Source organism: Periplaneta americana, chromosome 13 (assembly GCF_040183065.1).
Source record: "Periplaneta americana isolate PAMFEO1 chromosome 13, P.americana_PAMFEO1_priV1, whole genome shotgun sequence".
Taxonomy (NCBI): domain Eukaryota; kingdom Metazoa; phylum Arthropoda; class Insecta; order Blattodea; family Blattidae; genus Periplaneta; species Periplaneta americana.
Genome location: NC_091129.1, coordinates 141960847 through 141982905, shown reverse-complemented (window position 1 = coordinate 141982905; position 22059 = coordinate 141960847). Strand labels below are relative to the sequence as shown.

Sequence of the window (22059 nt, the reverse complement as noted above, 5' to 3'; positions counted from 1 at the left end):
ACAACAATGCAGAAAAAAGAAAAGTGAACCCGGTATAATGTGTAAAAGTTAAAGACGAGATTAAATAAAATAATTAGAGTTTACATTTCATATGATTTCTTCAGGAAGGTAAACTTCATATAAAAGAGTTTCTGTTAGCACTGTTCCGTAGTTTTATTGATGTACACATATTGTATTTCTGTACGAGATAGAAAAAGAGGGAGATTGTTTTAAGTTATGCCCTATTATAATTGGTAGTAGGCCTACAGTTCAAGCCCTACTATATACAACTCCTATAATAATAATGATAATAATAATAATAATAATAATAATAATAATTCAGTCCATCCTTTTTTCAAAGAAAGAGAGGAACTAAGTTATTATTTAATGAATAGACTAACAATAATGTCATTAAAGGAGATAAAATTAATACAAGTCAATTATAACAAATTATAGTATAAACAGAATCACGACAATATTTCACGGCCTACTGATAATACCCGAAGATCCTACACAAGCGATACGACCTAAGATATCAAAGCTTGCATAAAATTTCTTCACGAAAAAAAAATCACCGGATAATTTCATGACAATAGGAACTGCTGTCATGCGAAATAAACAACATAATTGTTTTCTAGTAGGGCCTACACATAGTAGTAGCCTAATAGCTTAGTATCTTTGCAACACTGTCTAATACCAACTAAACTTTAATTCATTAAAAAATAGGCTACATTTCTGGCTCTGTCAGAAAAGGATAGACCAAATTGTTATTCTTTTTTGTGGTAGACAGATAAAGTTTATCATCTCCTTTAATATGTCATGAAGGTAAGGGGTGCATTTTGAAATTCAAAAGTGACAAGAGGGTGAAATGAAACAAAATTCAATCATCAATGATTTTGAACTCCCCGCCAGAAAACTAAATCGAGTGTTTTTCCTCAAAATTGTGTTCCTTACATACCTGAAGTTATTCAGAGTGAAGAATTTTGAAATGAACATACGGTATATTAATCATGTATTTTTTTTTTAATAATTTCATAGGAAATGTGATTACAGAAATCTACGTACCGCATTCAAGTACATCACTACAAACCTGTGGAGTTCTTTAAATTGTATAATGATGCTTGTATTCCAGTCCGTATATTAAGTTTTAATTGCCTCTCGTCTGCTTTTCCTTTTTTGTCTGGCTGAAATCGTGGAGACTTTTTTGACGACGTATTTGTTATATTAGTTGCATTACATTGCTAGAGATTTCTTTCCGGTACACTGACTGAGATCCGCTACCTGTAACTGTTACTGTGCTTCAATATTGAAATGTATGTGCATGTAGTTTACCTCCAAAAAATAACTTGATTATTCGTGTGAGACTCGCCAGGGTATAAGAATGTACATTATATAAACTACCAGTCTTTAATTTCCCTTCATTCTTTTTTCTTCTCTATCTTTCTTTCTCCACCCAATGTCTCTTTCTGGTCATTCTCTTTAATAATACCCAAAAGTCCGACTTAGACATAATTCTGCGTACTCTCAGAAATTTTTTCTTCACTCTAGTTTTTTCTAAATCTCTCTTAAGAATAGGTATCATTGTATTAAAGTAATTAACTTCATTATTCGCATCTTGTGTTTCAATTATTGGAATTCTAAGTCCGAAATATTATTCAGTTTTTATGTGTTGCCCTTGTTATTTCTCTATTCCTCTTGATCTCCTTGTATTCCACTTATTCTTCTTTCATTCCGCTTGATTCCCCTTGTTCTTCTTTGGTTCCCCTTATTATCCTTGCGTTCCCCTTATTATCCTTGCGTTCCCCTTATTATCCTTGCGTTCCCCTTATTATCCTTGCGTTCCCTTTATTATCCTTGCGTTCTTCTTGTTTTCCTTGTCTTCGCCTTGTTCTCCTCACTTTGTTCTCCTTATATTCCCCTTGTTCTCCTGTCTTCCCCTTGTTCTCCTTGCTTTGTTTTCCTTATATTCCATTTGTTCTCTTTGCGCTACTTTTGTTCTCTTTGTCGTCTCCTTGCTTTCCTTGTTTTCGCCTTGTTCTTCTTGCTTTGTTCTCCTTATATTCTCCTTGTTCTCCTTGCGTTACTCTTGTTCTCCTTGTCTTCCCCTTGTTATTTTTGCTTTGTTCTCCTTATATTCTCCTCGTTCTCCTTGCGTTACTCTTGATCCCCTTGTCTTTGTTCTCCTTGCTTTGTTTTCCTTATATTCCATTTGTTCTCTTTGCGCTACTTTGTTCTCTTTGCCGTCTCCTTGCTTTCCTTGTTTTCGCTTTGTTCTTCTTGCTTTGTTCTCCTTATATTTCCCTTGTTCTCCTTGTGTTACTCTTAATCCCCTTGTCTTCCCTTCTTCTTTTTACTTTGTTCTCCTTATATTCTCCTTGTTCTCCCTGCGTTACTCTTGTTCTCCTTGTCTTCCCCTTGTTCTCTTTGCTTTGTTCTCCTTATATTCTCCTTGTTCTCCTTGCGTTACTCTTGTTCTCCTTGCGTTACTCTTGTTCTCCTTGTCTTCCCCTTGTTCTCTTTGCTTTGTTCTCCTTATATTCTCCTTGTTCTCCTTGCGTTACTCTTGTTCTCCTTGTGTTACTCTTGATCCCCTTGTCTTCCCTTGTTCTTTTTACTTTGTTCTCCTTATATTTTCCTTGTTCTCCCTGCGTTACTCTTGTTCTCCTTGTCTTCCCCTTGTTCTCTTTGCTTTGTTCTCCTTATATTCCCCTTGTTCTCCTCGCGTTACTCTTGATCCCCTTGTCTTTGTTCTCCTTGCTTTGTTTTTCTTATATTCCATTTGTTCTCTTTGCGCTACTTTTGTTCTCTTTGCCGTCTCCTTGCTTTCCTTGTTTTCGCCTTATCCTTCTTGCTTTGTTCTCCTTATATTCCCCTTGTTCTCCTTGCGTTAATCTTGATCCCCTTGTCTTTGTTCTCCTTGCTTTGTTTTCCTTATATTCCATTTGTTCTCTTTGCGCTACTTTTGTTCTCTTTGCCGTCTCCTTGCTTTCCTTGTTTTCCCTTGTTCTTCTTGCTTTGTTCTCCTTATATTTCCCTTGTTCTCCTTGTGTTACTCTTGGCCATTTGTCTTTCCCCTTGCTCTCTTTGTCTTACCCTTGTACTCCTTTCTTATCCTCGTACTATTTGTCTTCTCTTTGTACTCCTTGTCTTGTCCTTGTATTCATTGTCTTACTCTTGTACTCCTTGTCATTACCTTGTTCACCTTGTACCGTAGCTATCCTGCATTCTATTTTTTCTTCTACCCCTTTTCCTCCTAGTCGTCCCCTTATTCTCTTTATCTTTGTATTTTTCTCCATGTCTTCGTTTTGGTCTTCTTGTCTTCATCTTTTTCGACTTGTCTTCGTTTTGGTCTTCTTATATTCCCCTTGTTCTCCTTGTCTTCGTATTTTTCTCCATGTCTTCGTTTTGTTCTTCTTATATTCCCCTTGTTCTCCTTGTCTTCGTATTTTTCTCCATGTCTTCGTTTTCTTCTTATATTCCCCTTGTTCTCCTTGTCTTCGTATTTTTCTCCATGTCTTCGTTTTCTTCTTCTTATATTCCCCTTGTTCTCCTTGTCTTCGTATTTTTCTCCATGTGTTCGTTTTGTTCTTCTTATATTCCCCTTGTCCTCTTTGTCTTCACCTTATTCTCCTTGCCTTCGCTTTGTTCTCCTTGTCTGACCCTAGTTCTCATGCATTCTCTCTTTTCTTCTTGCCTTACCCTTTTCCTCCTTGCCGTTCCCGTGTTCTCCTTGTCTTCGTATTTTTCTCCATGTTTTCGTTTTGGTCTTCTTGTCTTCGTCTTTTTCGACTTGCCTTCGTTTTGTTCTTCTTCCATTCCCCTTGTTCTCCTTGTCTTAAACTTGTTCTGTTTGACTTACCCTTATTCTCCTTGACTTATTCCTTTTCTTACCTTTACATTGTTATCCTTGTCTTACCCTTGTTATTCCGTCGTTCTCCTTGTCTTCCCGTTTATTAGTTGAATTTCGTACTTCCGGTGACAACAGTTTACGCCGTTATTCCGCTTAGGGAATGTATGTTTATTTCCTTTTCAACGTAGTGTTCTGTATTTCTTAGCTGGAGATATTCAATCGTGCTGGCTTTATTCACGAGAATTCCACCCTGTGTTCAAATGTGAGATAATGACAAATGCCCGCTGTGATAAGGAAAATTTCCGATATTTACAATTCAACAATAGATTTTATTTTTATCTCTCCAACCATCTTCTCCACACATAATATCTTTAGTTCCTGAAACAGCAAATAGCGAAGCTAATACAATTGGGATCGGTATTTTCCACCAAAGCGGTTGAACGGCAGTCACAGTGGTAAAAGTAAAATGAGTTTACTTAATTGGTGTTGGATATTTTCCCAGAATAGAGTAAACAGAACTGTTTTAAGCCGTTCACACACTCTCTGAATGGAATCGACATTGTTCGTTAAAAAAAAAAAGAGGCTTTATTTGTGGTTTTCGGCTTACATTTTGCAGATTAGCCTCTGTTAACTTTAATATGAAATTGTATAAATTTGAAGTTCACTGATTGACAGTATTTCGCTACTAAATGTTTCTCTATTCCATTAGAAGAGAACATTCTTCGATTCCTGTCTATCTCTGCTTCATTTTCAAACCTGAAATTTCTATTAGGCCTATATACGTGATTAATGGTATAGACTACTAGAAATACTGTATAATTTGTTTTACAGACATTATAGCCTTTGACTATCTCTAGCATCTATGTTAGCTAGGCCTGAATCAGAAACCGATTAATGTTTCTAGTGACGAAGAAATCAGTGTAAAATGCCAACTTGTAGCTACTTTTCACGTATAAAGCAAAATCAAGTAACAAATGGCTTTTGAAGAACCCGGAGGTTCATTGCCGCCCTCGCATAAGCCCGCCATCAGTCCCTACCCTGAGCAAGATTAGTCCAGTCCCTACCATCATATCCCACCTCCCTCAAATCCATTTTAATATTATCCTCCATCTATGTCTCGGCATCCCCAAAGGTATTTTTCTCTCCGGCCTCCCAACTAACACTCTATATGCATTTCTGGATTCGCCCATACGTGCTACATGCCCTGCCCATCTCAAACGTCTGGATTTAACGTTCCTAATTATGTCAGGTGAAGAATACAATGCGTGCAGTTCTGCTTTGTGTAACTTTCTCCATTCTCCTGTAACTTCTTCCCTCTTAGACCCAAATATTTTCCTAAGCACCTTATTCTCGAATACTCGTAAACTCTGTTCTCTCTCAAAGTGAGAGTCCAAGTTATGGAACAACCGGTAATATAAATATTTTATAAATTCTATCTTTCAGATTTTTTATAGCAGACTGGATGACTAAAGCTTCTCAGTCGAATAATAACAGGCATTTCACATCTTTATTCTGTGTTCAATTTCCTCCCTAGTGTTAATTATATTTGTTACTGTTGCTTCAACATATTTCAATTTTTTCACCTTTTCAAAAGATAAATTTCCGATTTTTTTTTTGTTTCCATTTCGCACTATGTTTTGGTCACGAGACATAATCATATACTTTGTCTTTTCGGGATTTACTTTCAAACCTACATATCTCTTTACTTGTTTCAAGTAAAATTCCCGTGTTTTCCCGAATAGTTTGTGGGTTTTCTCCTAACATATTCACATCATCCACATAACAAGCGAGTGATGTAACCCGTTCAGTTCCAAACCCTCTCTGTTATCCTGGACTTTCCTAATGACATATTCTAGACCCAAGTTATAAAGTAAAGTTGATAGTCCAGCTCCTTGCTTTAGCCCGCAGTGAATTGGAAAAGCATCAGATAAAAACTCGCCTATACGGACTCTGCTGTACTTTTCACTCGGATAAAACTTTTAAATTATGTGATTTAGGTGGAAAAAGTTGTTTTCGAGCATTTATTTATATCAGTAAATTATTGCATTCATGGCTAAATAAACTCGTATCCTTGATTAATGAAATGGTGGTTGTAGTAAATGTAGCCCTAATAAAATATGCTCCTGAAATTATTTTCCTTTTTCGTGAAAATGAATTACAGTTTTATTGGTTACATCCTTAATACGAAGTCTTCTCCAATTACAGACAAAAGTTGTTTAATGTTATTTGCAAAATGCATATAAATTTAATGATAGATTCAGGTTAACCTCAAAAGATGTAGGAGAGCTTTCACTCATATATGGAAATTACTTTAACTAACGGCAAAATATCGCTCTGCTGGAACGATACATACGTCAGACATCGTTACTTATGGTTAGCTTCTAGTATGCATTATTATTCAGTGACATATTGTATGATGTAAGCAAGGCCAGTGTTTGCAGATCAGTGTTGTTATTGTTGTAGTATTAATGCTGTGTAAATTGGGTTTGTTTGTCAAACAATATAACGCAAATTGCCAAAGGTTTTTATGAGACAGATCACGTGCATATAATTATACGATGCACGGATGATATTCCTAAAGGTCAGGCACATGTTTGATTACCTTCCATTTGTGAATATGTTTCATTTCTTGATGGAAATGCACGGAATACAAATTCTTTATCTTCTTCAATCTACTACATTAAAACTATGGTATGATTTACCATCTTGCATCATACTTGTCATCAAATTTGCCAAACATTTGTGGCAAAAATATAATTAAATATAATTTTCTAACCTGTCACTCGTCTTGTCTATTTTTACTTATAACTAGCACAATTAATTTAAGAAATAGTCCCCTGTTCTATTCTGGCGAATAAATGACTGTCATCTACCAAATCTTTGAAAGAACATTCTAGTTATTTTTTCCATCTCAACCGGGATTCCAAAGTTTTTAGAGATAGAGTTAATTGAAGAGTCCGCTGCAAGAATGATGGCTGTCACTTTCTTGTCGAAAATGAACCAAGACTGTCAATGAATAGCCTAAAGCATGTAGAATGTACATAGGGAGTTATATGGCATTAACACTGATAGTCATTGTCCAGTAATGATCGGAAAATCACAGTTAAGGGGAGGCAGAGGTGAAATTTTCGAACAAAACTGAAGAAGAAATGAAAATTGGGTTTTTTCCATTTTTATTATCTTTATTTTGATATTCCGATGTTAGTTTTTGATTTTGTGCCCTTAAAAGTATGAAATTAAAACCAAGATAACTGTATTACTATATTATTCCCATAATAAACTAATACTTATCATTTTTTATATATCTTCTCTGAACATATAAATAAAAAGAAATATTGAAAATTTCTTACAATAAGGTGCATGGAGCATTTTATAGGCCTATCAAACGATATAAACTTTTATAAAATTATTAATATTTACAGAACTATTGTACTAAGAAAGTTGAAACTTGGTATGTCCATTATTAATAACGTACTTAGTATCCATGATCAATTTCAAACAAATCCGATAAATTTTGTGTATTTTGAAATATTCACCTCTGCCTCCCCTTAAGCTTTGAGCGCTAAGCATTTCAAACTTTCAATTGCTTCTCCTACAAAATGCATTCCAAATGACATCCATCATTCTTGCAGTGGACTCTTCAATTCATTCTTGCAACGTGTTGTATTTCATTATAGGCCTACATTGTATTATTTTATCTAGGTCGGTTATGATTTCTAGTTTATTAACGTAAATGTAGGCCTATATGGATACAGGATACTTCAGTTAACTATGGTCCGTCACAGGAACCTGTACAGTAGAAGGACGATTTATTTCATTTTATTGGGTTATTTTACGACGCCGTATCAACATCTAGGTTATTTAGCGTCTGAATGATATGAAGGTGATAATGCCGGTGAAATGAGTCCGGGGTCCAACACCGAAAGTTACCCAGCATTTGCTCGTATTGGATTGAGGGAAACCCCCGGAAAAAACCTCAACTAGATAACTTGCCCCGACCGGGATTCGAACCCCGGCCACCTGGTTTCGCGGCCAGACGCGCTGACCGTTACTCCACAGGTGTAGACTAGAAGGACGAAACAAGACCTCTGCACAAGTGCTATGTGGGAGGGCTAGGACCATTGACCGCTCTGGGGGGAGGCATTGGTTGAACGAAGCTACTAATCCCTTGCAGAGACGGGATCATTTCTATCTGAACTCTACTACGAGCATCTTACCCCTTAGCGGCCTCGAGCTGATGCTGCCCGCAATACACTCCGGCACAGAGAGACCCGTCCCCAAATGCGCCAAGTCACGCTACAGATTCCTGGAACGGACCATAGAAACAGTCATATAAGTTACATTATCGCGTCAAATTGCTTTTCAAAAAATTTAATTAAATTAAACCACCAATTTTGTCATATTTTCGCTTTTATTTCAAAATTTTCAGGAAAACCTGACGTAATACAGAAAATCTGAATTAATGATTCAATTATGTATATTATTTAATGTACCGAAGTACATATGATATTTCCATGCAGATATTCTGCGCCATCCTACGACGAAAGAGTAATGGAACGGAGAAAAATTCTCTCCGGCGCCGGGATTTGAACCCAGGTTTTCAGCTCTACGTGCTGATGCTTTATCCACTAAGCCACACCGGATACCCACCGCGGCGTCGGACAGAATCGTCTCAGATTAAGTTCCAACTCTTGGGTTCCCTCTAGTGGCCGCCCTCTACACTACGTAATATATGTCTATGAACGTAGGACTGAAGTCCAGACATGTGCTGAGGTGCACTCGTTATGAGTGACTAGTTGGCCGGGATCCGTTCCATTACTCTTTTATCGTATGATGACGCACAATATCTGCATGGAAATATCATATGTACTTCGGTACATTAAAATTATATATATATATATATATATATATATATATATATATATATATATATGCGTAAATCACTTCGTGATTTAAGACAGCGCTTATTCCGTCGGATCCCGGCCAACTAGTCACTCATAACGAGTGCATCTCAGCACATGTGTGGACTTCAGTCCTACGTTCATAGACATCTATTACGTAGTACAGAGGGCAGCCACTAGAGGGAACCCAAGAGTTGGAACTTAATCTGAGACGATTCTGTCCGACGCCGCGGTGGGTATCCGGTGTGGCTTAGTGGATAAAGCATCAGCACGTAGAGCTGAAAACCCGGGTTCAAATCCCTGCGCCGGAGATAATTTTTCTCCGTTCCATTACTCTTTCATCGTAATTCAATTATGGTTTATTTAACGACGCTCGCAACTGCAGAGGTTATAGCAGCGTCGCCAGTGTGCCGGAATGTTGTCCCGCAGGAGTTCTTTTATATGCCAGTAAATCTACTGACATGAGCCTGTCGCATTTAAGCACACTGATATAGTAATTTTTGCCCATAATGCAGAAAAAAATTTAAATGCTTATTAGTGGATTGATTAGATCTATATACTTAATCTGGAAATAAATTGAAAGAGTTTATGCACATCGGAAGTATCGTACTGCATCTCATTTGTGGTGTTTTCTGAATGTCCTATATTCCAACAAAGAATATATTGGAGAAGTTTTGCAGACATTTGGTTCAGAATAAAACCAGTTAAGCTTAATTAACTATTCATTTTTTATTTGAAAAAAAAACAGCGGGTTTACACAGTTTTTGCACGGTTTTTCCATATCTGTACGAATTACTCCCTAAGATAATTTCATATCTCACAGTTAGAAACTGCTGCGAGACAACGATGCTACATTTTCTTATAATTGTAACGCATTGTCCCGCTACGTTAATAAAACTGTTCCCAAGGTTTCCTTAACAATCCTTCCCGCATGGAAGCGAAATGACTGCCATGACGTGCGTATCGCTACGAGGACCAAGTGGCTGGATGTGAAACCGGGTTCGATCCCCCGGAGAGACATTTGCATTTCCTATTTACATTACTCTGTACAGTGTATTCCAAAAACTTAACTTTGCGTTTCTTATTAAGTATTTCTGCTTCCTAAACATAGTTGTTACCGCTTTGATAGGTTCATTATTGCCGGTACCACCGCTACTACCACCGCAACCACTATTTTTTCTTCATAATTATCATATTATTCTTTCTTCTTCTATTACTGCTACCAATGCAATATCACCAATACTACTAGTACCACCATTACCACCACCATCACCACCACTGCTAAATTTTCATACATATTGATTACACAACTTTTAACACTGTATCACTTCGGAATATGTATTATACAGGGACATCATTTTATTTTTACTAACATTTTTAATATTAACCTGGCTATACCTTTCTATTAACGATTGAAACAGGAAACACCGTTTGCTACCCTTTCCACGACGGAGTTCGATGATACTGGCGTAAAATACAAATCACTTTACTAGGTATAGGAGGGAAGAAAAGTAGTTCATCCATTTATGTAAACTAGGAAATATCGCAATTTTGAGTTTGATCATTTTCATTGGGTTTTTGTTTCATCAAAATATAGTACTGTATTAACACTTAGTGTTTTACACTCGAATTGAGCTATCCATTCGGAAGAATTAATTATGCAGTGTATATTGTACTGTTACAGCACATTAGCGTACTATATAGAGAATGAAGTTAAATTGAAAAATAATTATAATATGGATATTTAAACACATTTTAGAAAATGGTGGCCGTTCATTTCGATACAGGCTTCAGTTCTTTTGTCCATATTATCGCACTATAGACTATTGTACCTAATTCCAATTACCAATTTCGTCCTTCGTACGAGTAACTCATGTTGAAATAATTCCGTATCTACTCTATAAAAGAATACCTTACGTACTGTAAATTCAATCTTCACTTCTGCCCGATCCGAAAAGATAAAATCACTCAGAAATGCTATTTACTGTCCGTTCAAGTGGTTTTGTCGCAGGGTTGTAGAAGGGGGGGGGGGAATCACGTGACAGTTAATTACTTAAGGAGGCCCTTTTATTTAAGTTATTTTAAACACTTGAATAATATTTCGTAGACGTCCAATTCCTAACAGAAATTAAAGTTTTCAGAAAGGAGCTAAGCTAGCCCAGCTACTAGACTTTACAAAGGGGCGAACAGAAGCAGGTGGGGGAAACCGGATGCGACATAGGGAAACGGACAACAGTACCCATACGAAAATATGATTCAATATTGAAAGCTCTTTCGTCACTGGAAAACGCGAACATATTTCTGAAACGTACTATACTCAGTAACTCAGTACTGCTTACGCGCCCTCGGCTCTGTGTCGTGAACGGTTGGGAGTTTACTAGTAGAAGGGGTGGGAGTGAAGTACATTCCAAAACTCAGGTACAATAAAAATTGAAATGAAAATAAAATGATGTCCCTGTATGACTTTCTTGCGTTAAATTATATCGTACCTGGTTTACAAGTTTCGACCTATTATGGGTCATCCTCAGAACTGGTCGTTGTTAGTCTTGGCGCCTCTTGTTTCGTTTCCTGTGAAGGTGTGTTCGTGTGATGTAACACACACACTCTTTGACTCTACATTACACCACACGAACACACCCTCACAGGAAACAAAACAGGAGGCGCCAAGAACAACAACGACCAGTTCTGAGGATGACCCATAATAGGTCGAAACATGAAACCTTGTACGATAGAATTTAACACAATAAAGTCATATAATACATATACCTAAATTTTCATATTGTATTTTCACTCTATCATATCCGTGTTAACAAATAAACTTTTCATCACGACATTCTCTCCATTCACACAGTATTACCACCACCAAAATGGCTAGCATAATAACTACCACCACCATTACCGTCATCATCATCCAGCCCAAGTTATTTGCCAGACGTTTCTTGCCCAAAAATGTATACTTTATTTATATATTTATTTATTTTATTTATTTATTTATATATATATATTTATTTATTTATTTACTTGTTTATTTATTTAATTATTTATTTATTCATTTATTTATTTATTTATTTACTAGCCGTACCCGTGCGCTCCGCTGCACCCGTTAGAAATAAATATAAAGTAATTACATAATTAAAATAGCACGTTTGATCGAGGGAACATTTGTGTTTGATAGAAGGATAAATCGTTTAATATGTTACTTAATTTAAATTGTATTTAAATAATTAAAATGCGATCATTTTGGTCCAGAGACACTCATTTGGTGCAATGACAATTCCTTTAACATGTTTCTTAATTTTTATTACATGCAACCATAGTTTAATGAAGATTTACATCATTTAGATTTAATGTGTATATTTATTTTACTTGTTACAGTTTTCCATTGAATTATGGTAATAACTTAATTTTAACCCTTGTTTTCTACCTATTCAGTAAATGGCGCTTGGCCCACTATGGTTCTGAACCCTTCAAATAACTTAAATTATATTATATTATATTATATTATATTATATTATATTATATTATATTATATTATATTATATTATATTATATTATATTATATTATATTATATTATATCAGAAGTTACTGTAATAACGTTATAGCATTATGTTCATCTAGGGAAACTACACTTTCCAATGGTGAAATAATAATTAATTATACAAATCGGTTAATTTAGCTTCCGATATTACTTCATACAAACACAGAAACATTCTCTGTAGGCTATCTTTCATAGCTTTCGATTGTTCCTGTCCAAGGCTCCTTATAGACTAAGTCATTTGTTTTTTAATTCATTACACGGCCTTAGATGGCAGTTATTTTAATTTTAAAACTCATTTATCCCATTAAATATCAGTCATATCAAAATTTTTAAGGAATAAAACTTATCGGAAATTATTTTTAAGGAAACTTTTGTTATGTAACATTTTTCACAAAAATCAATAATAAGCGAGATATTTCGATTTATTTAATTCAGGCCCCCCTATAACCTCCCTTTTAAATAATGTATTTTGAATGCCATATAGCCTAAAATCTAAGTTACAACGAACTTAATTTATATTCCAATTTTCATCGACATCCGTTCAGCCATTATCGCGTGAAAAGGTAACAAACATACAGATAAACATACAAACAAAATTTTCAAAAAAGCGATTTTCGGTTTCAGGGTGGTTAATTATATATGTTAGGACCAATTATTTTTGGAAAATCGAAAATTACCAGAAAAATTTCGGCTACAGATTTATTATTAGTATAGATAAAGTGGTAGGTATAAGGCCATGAGGCCTTCTCTTTCCCTCTATCTGGGGATTACAAGTACAGTATTTTTTTTAATTGTATTGTCGAAGGCATAATATATGCATAGACATGGTCAAATAAATAGGCTACAATTACAATTTAATTTAAAATAAGTCAAATATATATATATATATATATATATATATATATATATATATATATATATATATATAAAACATTCATTTCAAGGGCCATGCGTGCATCCTCAAGACTGTAGGGGCACAATTTTATTAATTTCGGTTTTATATAATTCCTAAATTTTATAGAATTTTTTGTATATTTGATGTCATCAGGCAAACTACTGTAGATTTTGATACCAAATACCATATGTAGGTTCTACTAGTGTTTGTAAGATGGCGTGCTGGAATAGTTAAACTATTGTAGTTACGAGTATCGTAGGTATGGAAGTCACAATTTTGGTGAAAATCAGACAGATTTTTATAAATTAGTTGTAAAACATTAAAAATATATAAACCATAAACAGTAAGAATATTATATTGTAAAAAATGTTCCCTACAAGAGGTCCTACTGTCAACGCCCGCCATGCATCTGACAATACGCTTTTGAGCAATAAATATGTCATTCAGCATGGTTCCAGATCCCCAAAAACAAATACCATATGAAAGCCTAGACTCGACGTGTGCGAAATAATAAGACATTAATACATCGTGATTTATTATCGTCCTCAAAATTCTGATTTGATAACAAATGCTATTGAGTTTCGAAATTAAACTTGTGCAATGGGGTCTCCAAGACGAACAACCATCGATAATTAAAACTATAATTACAATTAATGTTAAACTTACAATTACAATATAAGAATCAAAGTACTGAAAGTTTATCTGATTAATAAAGGCTAAACAATTTATTGCAGAAGTTAAGAACAAAAAAAGATTTTTTCACTGAAGTATAAATTAAACGTAGAATAATTTGGCTATATGTGGATGAAATACCGGATATTTAAATACTTTATGCTACAATAAGAAAACTATTTACAAGAAGCCATGTCTGAATTGCCCAGCATCATTGAAATCAAATGCCATTATAAATTACATTTAGCCAAGTTTTATGTTGTGGTATGAGTGGTGGTATTAATGAGACAGGCTTGTCCCATATTACAATATTTCTATTCCTGTGAGAAAAATAGATGTTCAGGACAAAAGTACAAACTTCTAATTTGTGTGTAAGGTACTGATAAACGTGCATGAAAGGTGCTGAGGACAAAACTAGGGCATTCACCTGTGGAAAATGGAAAACTTCATATTTTTTTATATAACTATCAAGACATTGACTTTCATATGAATTCTGTGTCTAATGTGTTACCAGTGTTCTTGTCTTAAACATTGTGTGCGATTCTAGGCTTACTTTTTAGAATTTACGTAGGCAGTTTTTCTGTCCCATATTGCAACCTTATTTTGTGGAAGTCCAATTATGCGGCATGAGCATTTTCTGAAACATAACACCTGAACCTTTGGTGTAATCATGTTATAAGTTTGCACACATAAGGAGAAATGATATTCCTATAAGATATCACCTCAAAACACATTTTTAACTTCGTTGTTTTCAAATTAGAGATTGTAGAAAAAGACTGTCCCATATTACCATCTTCTCCTCTAGTGCTCGAAGGAGGAAATGCACGGCCACCAATGTCCCTCTATGACGCGTTAGATTACTGAACCTTTCATGCAGTTCATACACAATTTCAGCGTATTCCGAATCTCACCGGACCGGTGGACAACAATGACGTCACGCTGCAGCGAAATAGGAACAAAACTGCTGGAAGGTTCGATGGCTTTCATGGCGGCTGTATAAGTTGTCTGTGCTCAGTGAGCTCTATACTACATTGGAGGCACAACTCAATGTTTTAAAAGCGTGACGCGAATTCTGAGCGCCTGAGCGTATTGCTATCTCTTTCTAATATAGTGTTGTCCTTGTCTCTCTTGCAGTGAATGCAATCGTACACAATAACGGAATTCTTATTGCTTACTGCGCATGTGTGACATCAACCTCACGAAAGACTCATTGAGCGTATTCCGAATCTCACCGGTGAGCAATCCGATGGCATCACGGTGTTCCGAATTCCACCGATGACGTCATTGATGCTCCATCGGTGTCGCACCGGTGCCATCAACTTGCGGAGATGGTGGCAGTCTCCATCAGCCGCCATCAGTGAATCTGATTGGTTCTTGTATAGGGCGGGAATTAGCAGACGAATAACATCGTGCACTGTTGTGTCATGGCGGTGTGTTCTGCTTTAGTTCTGCTGTATTGTTTGTAATGAGCACAACGTAAAAACAATGTGTTAATGGCTTATGATCGAACATGTCAACGGACCCGTTATTACTACCGGTTCAAGAAATAAATTGTTTATGCTATCTTTTCTTTGAACGAGATGGGAGTACGAAAATTTCGCAAAATTTTGCTAGCGTAGCACAGACAACAATTTGTACAGTCGCCATGACAGCCATCGATCCTTTCAGCAGTTTTGTTCCTTATTTCGCTGCAACGTGACGTCATTCAAGCCACCGGACCGGTGAGATTCGGAATACGCTCATTGAAACACATTAGCTAGAAAGAGAGAACAATATCCTCACCAACATGGCGTCTACAGTCACGTTTTCAGACAGGAAAGAGCATTGCGGTGGTGCCTCCAGTTTAGAATAGAGCTCATTGTCTGTGCTACGCTAGCAAAATTTTGCGAAATATCCGTACTGCCATCTCGTTCAAAGAAAAGAGAGCATAAACAATTTATTTCTTGGACCGGTAGTAATAACTGGTCCGTTGACATGTTCGCTCATAAGCCATTAACATATTGTTTTTACGTTGTGCTCATTACAAACAATACTGAAGAACACACCGCCATGACACAACAGTGCACGATGTCATTCGTCTGCTAATTCCCGCTCTATACAAGAACCAATCAGATTCACTGATGGCGGCTGATGGAGACTGCCACCACCTCCGCAAGCTGATGACACCGGTGGAGCATCAGTGACATCATCGGTGAAATTCGGAACACCGTGATGCCATCGGATTGCTCAGCGCTGAGATTTGGAATACGCTCTTTCGCGACTCAACCGCTACTCTTACCTGAACCTGCAATGTTGCCATTTATTCGATTTTATTTGTATGAATATCTCAAAAACCGTTTACAGATGACCTCAATGATATTAGACTTTTATGTTCAACTCTCCTCCCTGATTCATCTCTCAAAAGGATCCTTTCACGTGATATTTTACAGCTGATTATAAGCGTATCTTATAATTTGTAGTTGAGTAGCAGTATTATGTGGGCTTTCTAAACATGATGTGCAGTCAGTTACCACAAAGCTTTTAAAGCCTTTTCAACGACAGTCCTCTCGAACGATAACAACTCTTGGACTAGAGAGCTCTTTTGAGCCAAAAACTAAAATACGAGAGACACTTGACCGTGTACTAGCAATTGAACATTACCGCGAGCAGTATGAAAAGAGCATCCTTTATTACCACACGGAAGTGCCGATTACACCCCACGCGTGCACATTCATAGGAATATAATATGCGGACAGATGAAAAGGCAGAAGTTTGCGAGGGTGGACTACATGCGGCCTTCTATTAATATTGTACAATGAGTATTAAAATAGAACCGTACCAGCAACCGTTCTGGTAGGAACGACAGCGCAGCGTGGACAAGTATATCGACGAGAACGTGAAATTATCGTAAAATTGCTGGTAATTATAATTTTGAATTATATTCTACTAATGAAACACCACAAAATATTTATACACATTCCTAATCAATTATTGTATTTATTTTGTTCGTTTATTTATTTAATCTGGCGGAGTTGACGTCATCAGGACTTCTGTACCACACCACCAGAATACAAATTGGCATATACAAAAAACAAATGCAGAGAGTAAGGAATAGAAATAAAATTACAAATACAAAAAAAAATGCAAAAATGCAAAAAGAAGCCAATAAATAAATGTATATTTATACATCTTGATTACACAACTTTTAACACTGTATCACTTCGGAATATGTATGATAATAACTTTCTTGTGTTAAATATTATTAACGTACCTTGTTAACATGTTTCGACCTATTTTTCGGGCATCTTCGGAACTGGTCGTTGTTGGTCTTGGCGCCTCTTGTTTCCTGTGTGGGTGCGTTCGTAGTGTAGAGTCAAAGAGTGTATGTGTTTTGAAATTGAGTTGTGTGTTGAGAATATTGTTCGGTTGTGTTTTCGTGTGTCTGTATATTTCGTATTGTTCTAGTGTGTTGAATTTCTGGCTTTTTGGTTGGATGTGCAGTATTTCCATGTCTGTGTTGATGTCTCTGTAGGTGTGTATATTTATAGGGTATAAAATATATAAACTGCCAAAATTATATAGGTATTACATAATCGGTCTACTGAACAACATATCTAGTGAAATTTAATAATATCTTATTATTTTATTTTTAATTTGTGGTATACTATGTTTTTAAGATTTATAATAGTTCAATTATTTCTTTACCTTTGAACTGAACGTAAATGTTATTGTCACGGGCAGGTTTTTATGGAGATTAATTTTATGATTTGTATTTTTTTTAATATTGATACAGGCGGAGATTGTTGGAGATTGATTTGTACTTATGGCGGAGATTAATGAAAATTTTGGAAAATACAACAATTTTTGAATTGGAGTATTAACTCGGTATGAATATTACTTTCCAAATAATTAACATTAAAGGTTCGTTGGACTCTGGTAAAGGTGCGGTATGGCCAATAGACAATATTTGTTGGATTGAGACTGTATTTAACACACATTCATTAAAAACGAAAAAAACACTTTCAAATTATTAGTGAAACATTGAAGTCTCCGTCTTTTGAGTTCACTAATGTAATCAGAACACCTGAAATACCATGTAATTTAGTCTACTTGGATATAGACTGTAACAAATTCAAGTCAAAAAAAAAAAATCCGAAGAAAAACTCAGAATATGAAATTCGCTATAAAACGACGCAATAGTAATAATTCGCGAATGTATTCACATTTCGCTATTAGAACTCTATTTCGCGAATTATCGCGATTGTTTTATCCGCATATTATTAATCAGAATCACTTAATTCGTGAAGATTAGTAAAAATCTATTGTATATCTATTATGTCGTGATTTTCGCGATCTCCATAAATACCCGGCCCTGGTTATTGCGAATGATCTTGCACCAATACACAACGGAGTAACAAACGACTGATTGAGCGTACGTATCAGGAAAAATAGCCTAAATAATGACTGTATATCATCTTTTTTAAAAACGTCAGACTCACAAAACAATTTTTTCTTCTGGTAAAACCATGACAGTTACAGAAAAACATGAGACTTTTTCTTCATTAATTTACGCTCTACTACTAGTCGTTTTGGCAGTTTATAATACATACATACACATATACATACATACATACATACATACATACACATATACATACATACACATATAAATACATACATACATACACATATACATACATACATACATACATACATACACATATACATACATACATACATACATACATACATACATACATACATACACATATACATACATACATACATACATACATACATACATACATACATACATACATACATACATACATACATACATACATACATACATACATACATACATACATACATACATACATACATACATACATACATACATACATACATACATGTTCTGTGTTATCCAAGAAGAGTGGCTGGATTCTTTTGTGTAGATAGGTTAGGTTAGTTACATGTAGCACGTATGGGCGAATCCAGGAATGCATATAGAATGTTAGTTGGGAGGCCGAAGGGAAAAACATCTTCGGGGAGGCCGAGACGTAGATGGGAGGATAATATTAAAATGAATTTGAGGAAGGTGGGACATGATGATAGAGAAGACTGGATTAATCTTCCACAGAATAGGGACCGATGGCGGGCTTATGTAAGGGTGGCAATGAACCTGCGGGTTCCTTAAAAGCCATTTGTAAGTAAGGTTATGTTAGTTAGGTTAGTGCTGCATACGTTAAGTGAGGTTAGTTTATATTAGGTTATTAATTACATCAGAATGATGGGTCCCTAGTTTCCAACGAGTTAACATTCATTTTACCACAAATTTATACTATTTTTCAACTTGTTTTGTAGTCATTTTGGTAAGCTTTTGGAATGTTTTTACATATAAAATGGGGTGTATATATATATATATATATATATATATATATATATGTACATATATATATGGTATAAAAGTACTACTGTTGAATATGTGGATTGATAGATGGAAATAATCGCTGCATTAAAATTGTCACTAATGTTTCTGTCCCTAATTTTTACTTACGAAAGTTGGCAAGCCTAATGATAGCTGATTACATTGCAACGTGCTTTCGGAAGATAACGTGTAGAGGTCTACTAGTAGCATGTCTGCACGCCTGTGACATGCGCCAGATAACCACATTAGATGAAAGCGGTTGATGACTGTCATGACAAGGGTCGTTATTAAAGTGGACATGAAAATTGTTCCCGTGACGCATTGATTATCTTCTAGGAAATGAGAGCTGTACTAAGTACAGCAATTAAATCGTTTGTGCAACTATTTGTAGCGTATATCCCGGCAGACAGCTTGCCGCATATTCTTCCATTGTAATTAACAGAGAAGAAGAAAGTAGATCGGGATAATTTGAGTAATTGCGTGGGGAGCTCCTAATGCCAGGGTAGCTAGGTTTACCCAGACTCTGAGTAATTACTATATATGTAAGTGCGTGTACGTGCTCCATATACAGTAACATTCGTATAAACAGCGTTGCAATTTTGTAATTTCAATACAAGGTGGCCCAAAAGACAGTAGAGAGTTTTCACTAGATCATTATATAACAGAAAGCTTATCCCTATGTTAAAATCGGTAGCACTTTGAAGAGAACAACCGCCAGGATCGCCACCCGTCCAAATAAACGAACACGAGATGGCAGTACAGTCGCTAATGCAATTCAAATGGGAGTTATGACGTGACTCCTTATGTAACAACTAGATGGCAGCATAGTAAACCTGACAAAAGTTGTTACCAACAAAGCCTATAAGGCAGAGCAATCTGAGTATAGGGGAGAGTCGGGTAGTATCGGACATCGGGTAATATCGGACAGTGCGTTTCTTTCATCTACCACCATATGGTAGTACCTGAATGACATGGTTACGTTTCTCTATGCGACATCACAGAAACGTAACTATGTCAATCAGGTACTATCATCGTGTGGTAGATGAAAGAAACTCACTGTCCAATATTATACCTTATTTTATTTCAAGGAGTGCAGTTCGGTGATTCCTTTGAACACCCACTTACATATTTATGACTTCCTACATAAACACCTCTGACAATTACATCCTGTCCCCTCGTCCCAACATTGCACAGTTGCCGCAATCCTGGTGACCCTCGACGGCATTCTTGGAATTCGGAAAAGACGCGGCAAGTCTGCCTCCACGTGGATTTGACGGGAGTCTGTCAATTCTTCTGAACGAGGGTTGTGATTGGTTACTGAGAGGAGAAGACAAGATTTCCGTCACCGTAAGGAAGACATTTATTTATGACAACCAATTAGTAGGAGGCAGTAGAAGGTCTGTCGGCAAAGTCCTTTCTATGAAACTGCACTCCATGAAAAAAAAAAAAAAAAATACAGTATACCCGATGTCCGATACTACCCGACTCTCCCTTATATATGATCTAGGGTTTTCGTACTCTTTCCGTACGCTAAACAGTTAACGCTATGTTGACGTCATTGATGAAAGAGCCAATCAGAGCCATTCACCTCACGTTATTTCAATAACGTACCGGCTATCTCTAGACTGGTAACGTGGACGTGAACGAAGTTTACCGTAGGCCTAGTTCAGTGTTGAAACATGCCATCTCGTTTGAGATTTACCACTGTGGATGATATCTACTTAGAAGATCTCAAGACGGATAAATCATTCCGGCCGAAGAAGAAGAAGAAGGCTCAGGAAAGAATTTTTCCTTGAGATTCCAATATAAAAAAAAAAAAAAAAAAAGTTGATTCGTGAGTACTCCGCCAAGCAAAAACGCTCCTTTGTTTAACACACTATAACTCGGAAAGAAGTAAGCTTAAAGATTTTGAGTAGCGACCACTTTTAAAAGTAATTTCCATTCTTTGTCGACGTTTCTCTTGCTTTGACCCCCATATTTTTCTTTAACTAGTTAGCTAGCGAGTAAAAATTAAAATTGTAAAACATAAATGTTTCTAGCCGCTGCCGTAAGAGCCAGGCTCGTGTACGGTGTGGTTTTAGCCAATAATATAACATAAAATTTAAAAGGGCAGTTTACTAAATACAGTAAGTAACTTAATTCAAACCAATAAATTATACACGAGAAAAAAAAAGAGAGAGAAAAAACGCGTTTAATATAAATATTGACAATCAGACAGAAGCCAGTGATATTCAATAAAACATGAATATAGTCGACAGAAATAAAAGATGGCAATATCCCTCAGCTGCCATCAGTGAATCTGACTGGTTCTTGTTTGGGCGGGAATTAGCAGGCGAATGACAGCATGCACTGTTGTGTCATGGCGGTGTGTTCAGCTGTATTGTTTGTACAACGTAAAAACAATTTGTTAATGGCTTATGAACGAACATGTCAGCGGACCAGTTATTACTACTGATTCAAGAAATAAATTGTTTATGCTCTCTTTCCTTTGAGCGAGATGACAGTATGGAAATTTAGCAAAATGTTGCTAGCATAGCATATACAAGAACTTTTACTGGCGCCATGATAGCCATCCAGCCTTTCGGCAGTTTTGTTCCTATTTCGCTCAGCGTGACGTCATCGATGTCCACCGGTCCGGTGAGATTTAGAATACGCTGAAGGCCTCCACAGCTGACATCATGGAAGACTCCACTTTTCTACATCCTCGCACTTCTTGTCCTTGGGGTGACGTCATTAATAATCGCATCTAAGTGTCTATGGAGGAAGTGGATTGAGGGAAGAATAGGAAGTTGTAAAAATAAGAAAGATTAATAAAG

The 22059-nt window shown here is 36.2% G+C and overlaps 1 protein-coding gene across 2 annotated transcripts in view; it reads left to right on the top strand.

Moving 5' to 3' along the window:
* LOC138712516 (neurotrimin-like) overlaps nucleotides 1-22059 on the top strand; it is a 1014780-nt gene that overhangs the window by 414853 nt on the left and 577868 nt on the right. The window lies entirely within an intron of this gene.